This window comes from Pinus tabuliformis, chromosome 8 (assembly GCF_031772625.1).
Source record: "Pinus tabuliformis cultivar Carrire ecotype Pingquan chromosome 8, CPIR1, whole genome shotgun sequence".
Classification (NCBI taxonomy): Eukaryota; Viridiplantae; Streptophyta; class Pinopsida; order Pinales; family Pinaceae; genus Pinus; species Pinus tabuliformis.
In genome coordinates, this window is record NC_142294.1 from 1,908,293,139 (window position 1) to 1,908,300,862 (window position 7,724).

Below are 7,724 nucleotides of genomic sequence, written 5' to 3' on the forward strand. Positions count from 1 at the left end.
CTTTTAGTGAAGCCCAACCCGGTGAAATAACTATCAATCATAGTGTACCAAGCACGATGTGATTTTTTTATTCCATACAATGCTCGCTTGAGTCTGCACACATGCAACTCTCTATTGAAGGTCTTAAAACTTTTTGGCTTCTCAATATACACATCTTCCTCAATCATGTCTTTGAGGAAAGTTGTCTTTACATCCATTTGATGTATCTTCCATCCCGTTTGCACTGATAGTGCTAGAATAGATCTGATTAATGAGTACCTAACTACAGGAGAAAAAAATATCATCGTAAAATTCCCTCCACCTCAGAGAACCCTCTGGCCACAAATATGACCTTGTGTTTCTCCACACTCCCATTTTCTGCTTTCTTTACCTTGTAAAGCCATCTGGAACTCACCATTGACTTGTTTAATGGTCTTGGGACCACTTCCCAAACTCTGTTTTTGATTTTGGAGTCATATTCCTCAACCATGGCATCAACCTACATTTTTGGTTGCATTGCTTCCTCGTATGGGGATGGCTCAATCTCTACACTCTAGTTCATTAGAGCCATGAAGCTAGTGTACCTCTTTGGGTTCCTCCTCTACCTGCGCTATGATGTGGGTGCTCCCACATTCTCTTTAAAATCATACAATAACCTATTAGCCTCTCTCGTGTGCTTTCTCCCATCTCTAGAAGTCTCTGCATGTGGCTACTCCACATCATCTTGAGGTTCCTCCTTTGGAGCTAAAAGCTCCTCAACTACATGAAGTTGAAACTCTCTCTCAAGGGAACATCTCATGGCCTTCTCTTCATCGAACTTCACATCTCTGCGAACCACTGTCATCTTGTTGGTTGCCAGGCACACCCTATAGTTGTGAGGTGTATCAGTGTACCCCAAAAATATACCCATCTCAGTTGTTAGCTCTAGTTTTTCAATGCATCTTTGGTAACATGGCAGTATACTAATGAACCAAAGATCTTGAAGTGTGCCATGTATGGTTTCTTCCTTAAAAAAGCCTCTTCTGGTGTACTTATCTCAAGAATTAGATGAGGTCTTCTGTTTTGCAAATAAACAATTGTGTTGCATGCTTCAGCGCACAAGTGTAATGGCAGGCCCCGATAATGTAACACTGTCCGTGCTACTCCCACAATACTTATGTTTTTCCTTTTAACCACTCCATTCCGCTGTGGGTAATGAGGTGCTATCAACTCCCGTCAAATTCCTTCTGATGCACAAAAATTCTTGAATGCATTCGACACATATTATCCACTCTTATCTCTTCTGAGAGATGTAACTTTCCTGCCAATATCTTTCTTTGACAAGTTCTTTAAATTCACAAAACTTCGTGAATGACTAATATTTCTTCTCCATGAAGAAAATACAACACTTATGAGAAAAATCATCAATAAATATTACATAACACCTATGCTTGGTCAGGGATGCTATCAAGAAAATTCCACACACATCTGAGTGAACATGATAAAGGATCGCTTGTGCTCAATTGTCTTTGTCATGAAAGGAAGATTTGATGTACTTCCCCAATGTACACTCTTTACATGTGTCTCTCTGCACTAGTGTACCCTTGGGAAGTCTTGTAGAAATTTATTGCATGATCTTCAAAGTTCTAGGGTGCAAGTGACCAAATATTCCATAGCACAACTCACCAATGTCTCTACTCTACACCTTATCTACTTTAATGCTCAAAGCAGTGCAATCTTTTACCTCCAATTTGTAGAGTTTCTTCACTTGAACCTCGATCCGTTTCACCTGTCCTATGGCTATGTAACGAAGGAAAGTCTTTCCCTTACTAAATATCACATCATAGCCTCGATCCTCCAACATGGCAATAGAAACCAAGTTCTTATTCAATCCTGGAACATACATGACATCTCTCAATGTGAAGGGAGAACCAGACTCCCTCTGAAAGTTAACTATATCGATGTTGGTTGTGTTATACCTCCCATCATCTCCCATCTCGATATGTATCTGGAGATCCTTCTCCTTCAAGTTACTAGAAAGCTCTTTATTGTCGGTCATATAGAATGAAGCCCCACTGTCCAAGTACCACAAACTATCCATCACCGATGACACCATGCAAGCAATGAGGGTGAAATCCAATTCAAATTGTGAAGCAAGAGCTTCACTTGCTACTCTTCTTGAGGGCTTCTTACCAACCTTCTTGTGCTGACACTTTGTGGCATAGTGTCCCAACTTATGACAGTGAAAACACTTGATTTTCTACATGTCCTTCATTAGGGGAATTTTGTTGTATAAAATGGGCCTCCTAAGGAAATTATAAAATAATAGCGGAAATAATAAAATAAGATTCTAGATTACATCATCAAATTTTAGAGGCAAAAAAGAAAACAACTACCTTTTCAACTCATATTTTCAAGTTCTCTCGCTATGGGTTTACTCAAATTTCGAGTGGGAACACTCATTGTATGAAGATTTTGATTCATCATCCAAGGAGTATCGATGTTGTATATTTTTGATGACCCTACTACAAAAAAAATGAGAAATACATAAAAAACGTGATTGCATGTTGCCTACTTTTGATGGACCCTACTACACAAAAAAGGAGAAATAAATTAAAAATGTGATTGCAATCACGTTTTTTTCATGTATTTCTTATTTTCCGAGTAGCAATGACTATCGAAAGTATGCAACATGAGTACTCCTTGGATGAGGAATTGAATTTTACATCCAATGAGCACTTCCGCCTCAAACTTGAGTAAAACGTTAGGGAGATAAGTTGAAAATACAAGTTGAAAAATAGTTTTATTATTTTATTATTTTTTAATATTTTTAATTTTTTACCCTAAAAATGGTGAATCATCCCCCATGGTTGACATCATCATCTTGAATCCTATTGGTTCTTATAAAGTTTATTTGGTTGTACATTTTTCTTAGGAGACCCATTTTAGACCTCAAAAGTTCTCTAATGCTTGTTGCCGCCTTGACTAGAGTCTGATTTGGAATGGGATGACTTCCTCTTCCCTTTCTTTGCCTCTCCAGCTAAGGCACATTTCTCCTCATCATCATGCTTTGATGAGGATCCATCTCTGGTTCTCTGCTGAATCTCTTCATGTACCAAGTCGTACCACAATTTCTCCTACTTTGGTAGCTTTTCCCTCCTATTAACTAAGTTCTCGTAGTTATGCCATCTCTTGGTAAGTCCTAGAAGTGCTAGACTCACCAGATTGTCTTCTACAACAGTAAGTCCAACACTTCCAAGCTCATTCTGACATTGTGTGAACTTGGTGAAGTACTTTGGAATTGAGGCACCCTTCTCCATCTTGATCATTCTGAGTTTATCCTTTAGTGCCACCTTCATGTGGTCACTGCTATTTTGAAACAGGTTCGTCAATGCCTTCCACATTGCAAATGGAGTTTCCTTACCATGGAGATTCAGGACAATATGATCTAGATCTCCTTCTAAGATAATCCTTCTCGCATTTGCCACACACTTTCTCCATTCAGCCAGATATTTAACATCAGATACTGGAGGCTTCCGGATATCATGATCTATGAACTCCTTCATCATGTTGTCTTCAAACGCTTCCTCCATTATGTCCTTCCAAGAAATGTAATTCGACCTTCCTTCCAAGGGATACTCAAGTCTCAAATTGTAGAACGACATTTTATTAACTTTGATGTATGAAACTGCAAATTTGATTTCACCTACACAACAAAATTGTATTCTCCTCTTCTATAATGATTTCAGTGTTGATACCATGTATATCTTTATTGTAGATTCAAACTGCTTATATAATATGCTTAAACAAAATACTTAAATCTACTCTACTCATCAATGGAAATACAAATTGATTGATGAAATCACGAAGCAGAAAATGAAGAATTTCAATCGTACATAACACAATATTTTTCTGGGGAAATCAACAAATAAAAACCTCGCCATTTGTATATTGCATTAACAAAAAGATTTGAGAAGAAAATACAATGCTTGTTCAACCCGAACAATCTCTGCACAAGTACAAACTTACTCACGGCTTCACAAACCAGCTCAAGCCAATACTTAGCCAAATTTGTTGTCTGCTAAGCTCCTACTTCATTGCAAAGTTTCCATGGGAATTAACCCATATTTAATTAGGAAATTTCTCACTCATAACTGCACAATCTGTCCATAGGCATTCTATTGATTGCATGCATCACTTGTTTAATGCAGAGGAATTTACAACTGATAATAACTGTCCATGAACTCTAATCTCAACGGGTCCTCATCTGAACTGATATGCATGAGCTATTTTGAGTGAATTATCAATGATCTCAAGATCACTGCATGTGAATTAAATCCAATTAGTTTAACTGAATTAAATAATTACAACTCAATAAGAATTAAATCCAATTAGTTTAACTGAATTAAATAATTACAACTCAATAAAAACTCAACCAGGACCCCTAAAATTTAAAGATCACTCTACATGACTCTAGATAGACCTCCAACTCAAACTTAACTTAGTTAACTATTACAAACTGATATAGTAATAGAATTACAATTTAATTCAAGGACAAATTAAATTAGGATTTTCTTGTTGCTATTTTTAACTAGAATTACAATTTAATTCAAGGAAAAATTAAATTAAGATTTTGTTGTTGCTATTTTTAACTGCTACAAACTGCTATGAATAGAATTACAATTTAATTCCCAATTTAATTCAAAGACAAATAAAATTAAAATTTCCTTGTTGCTATTTTTAACAATCTTTGCCATATTTTTATATGTTATTTGGAGAATGTTCCATTTACTTGGACTATATAGAAGACGAATTTGGAATCCTTGTATCACATAGTTCTTGGAACCCATTCTCCACTAAATCCCATATATATAGAGTACAATACAACATCTTCATTGTAATTTCTGAATATTTATTAAACTTATACTTGAAACTGCCATATTTTACTGATATAAATCTTTGACTCGTCCAAGTGTTAAAAAACAGACTTATATTTGAAACTGCCATATTTTACTGATATAAATCTTTGACTCCTTGTCCAAGTGTTAACAGCCTCCGCTTTGAGAAAGTAGTAGACCTACTCTGATCAATCTATTGTCAAACAAAAGCTTCGACACGTGACGACAAATGGTAGAATAATGAGCGGTAAAACACATAAAGTTACACGCTGTAAAAGGCACAAAGCAATGTGTAGGTTCAAACAAAATAAATTCAACGATAGAACATACACAGAGTATTGCCCGGTAATTTTATAATGAGAAATAAAATTCCTACGTAATCACAATAAGATGGGTTGATTATAATTTCATGAGGGCAGAAAATACATTCACCACATAATACAAAGACTTCAACTCCTCTCACCCATAATAAGGTTTACTATTCTCTGTCTTCAGACACACAGTGAAACTCTATTTTCAGACATTTTTCCCTTAATGCAACAATAATACATTCTGACTATGGAGAACATTTTGCCGTGCAAATTTTTTTGTTACAACAACGTTCAAATATATATTTAAAAAAGTAAATAAAATTGTTTATTATTATTTTTGGTCTGGATCTTATTTAGTTTTTGGTCAAATTCATGTTAGTTTCAGTTTGACAAAAAAATTTGCAAATTTGCTATAATCTAAAATTTAAATTTGTTATTTTCAAATAATATTTTGAATTATTTATCTTAAAATTGATTAGATAGATTCTTATTATGTAATCATTATCAATATATACCCACTTGAATCATATTCCGAAATACATACTATGACCTGATGCAATCTGTACCATCCTGTTTTAAAAAAGAATACAGATGCCTAGATAAAGGTAGATTTTAGGATCCACAAATAATTTATTTTTTAAATTATATATTTCAAAAATTAAATAACAAAGTTTATTATTAGTCTTGTCCTCTGCAATAATATTATATTCAAATTTTAGTCAAACCCATATTAGTTTGAATTTGACCAATTTTTTTTACAAATTTACTGTAATAACATAAATTAAAACTTATTATTTTAAATAATATTTTAAACTATTTATCCTAAAATAGATTAATTCTTATTATATAATCATTATCAGTATGTAAAACATACTACCATGCTGTGAAATACATACGATGATTTAATGGAATCTATATTATGATAGACTGCGGATTTAAAGAATGCCCTTGCCTAGGCAAGGGTAGATTTTACGATGGACAAATATATTTTTTTTTAACATTATTCTCGGAGGGTAAGCGAGTGGCATTGATGGGAAACCGGATGGAAGGACGCAATGGTTGTGTAATAAATCTGAAAGGAGAGATATGATGACCTACCTTCATCGTAGTTACAAAGTTCAAAGTTTAATGCTCATGGGACGTGGCCGGTCAACAATATTTTTGGATTTTTTTAAATTTGCTGTTATGATTTTTAGTCGGGACCGTTATATATATATATAGATATATAGATATAAAATTTTGTTCAATAATTTTTTTAAATCTGAATCATTTGTCTTTTGAGTGATTTTTATAATGTTTAATTTTTTTTTTCTGGTTTTCCTAATTTCATAGCATAAGAGTTTTGATGGATATAATTATAATGGGTGTTTTATTGTTATTCCAGTTATATTGTTTATTATTCTTTTCACAAGCACTTAATATTGTATTTAGTTTTTCCTCAAATTCATATTAGTTTAAGTTTAATCAAATTAATTTAAAGTACTACACTTGTGCTTTGTCATGCAAAATAATTATATATAAGCATTCAGACATTGATTTGTCATCTAATTCATTATTTTAGTTTATTATGAATGGATTTTCAGACATTGATTTGTCATCTAATTCATTATTTTAGTTTATTATGAATGGATTTATATTTATTATGAAAGGAATTATCTCATTAAATATTAGATGCAACATTTTTTTATGCGAAAGGATGTGTGTTACTTTTGTTTTTTATTTGAGAGTTAGCAATGTGATAATATAACCGATTTCCACGCAATTTTACTAAATTGTTATTGAGTAACCACTTAACATAAGTGCATAAATATATTGGGTAGTTAATTAATGCTTTAGAAAATTTGAGAAGTCACTAAGTAGCCTCTATATTATGACTTAATATATAATTATAGGTAGGTTATATAATTCTCAAATTTGGAACTCTAAATTTATCTGGAAAAATCTTATGTAATCAATCAACTATGTTATGATTATAAGTGGGACTCGATAGATGTGATACACTTTTTAAAGTAGTGATGCTACTATTAATATTGTTATTACATGACAATTTGAAATTTTGGATTGAGAATTTTTAAACTATTTTATTTAGTAATTAATTTAAAAATAAAATTTAATTAGTAAAAAGTTAAATAAATAAATAAATTTAAAATATATATTTTGAATTTTGCAATTTTAATATTAAATTTAAATTTAATAAAAGTATTTTGTAATTAAATATAATAAAATTATATTTATGTGCCTTTATGTAAAAATGTTCACCAACCACTATTTCTTATATAATCTAATTTTCTAAGGGCAAAAAATAAATGTAGTTTTTTTTTGTTAATCATGGAGTTTTCTTCAAACTCAATGATCATCTTCTATAGTTACTAATAGTAGCAATGCACAATCCAAATGAAAATTTCCAACCATATGTAAATTAACAATTTATCAATGGATTACCTTATCAACTAGCTCTAGGAAAGCAAATGCCAAGACATGAGCTCCATAAACATAAATAAAATCAAACAAATACACAATCAATGTCTTGAAGAAAATGAATAATAAAGTGCTAAAG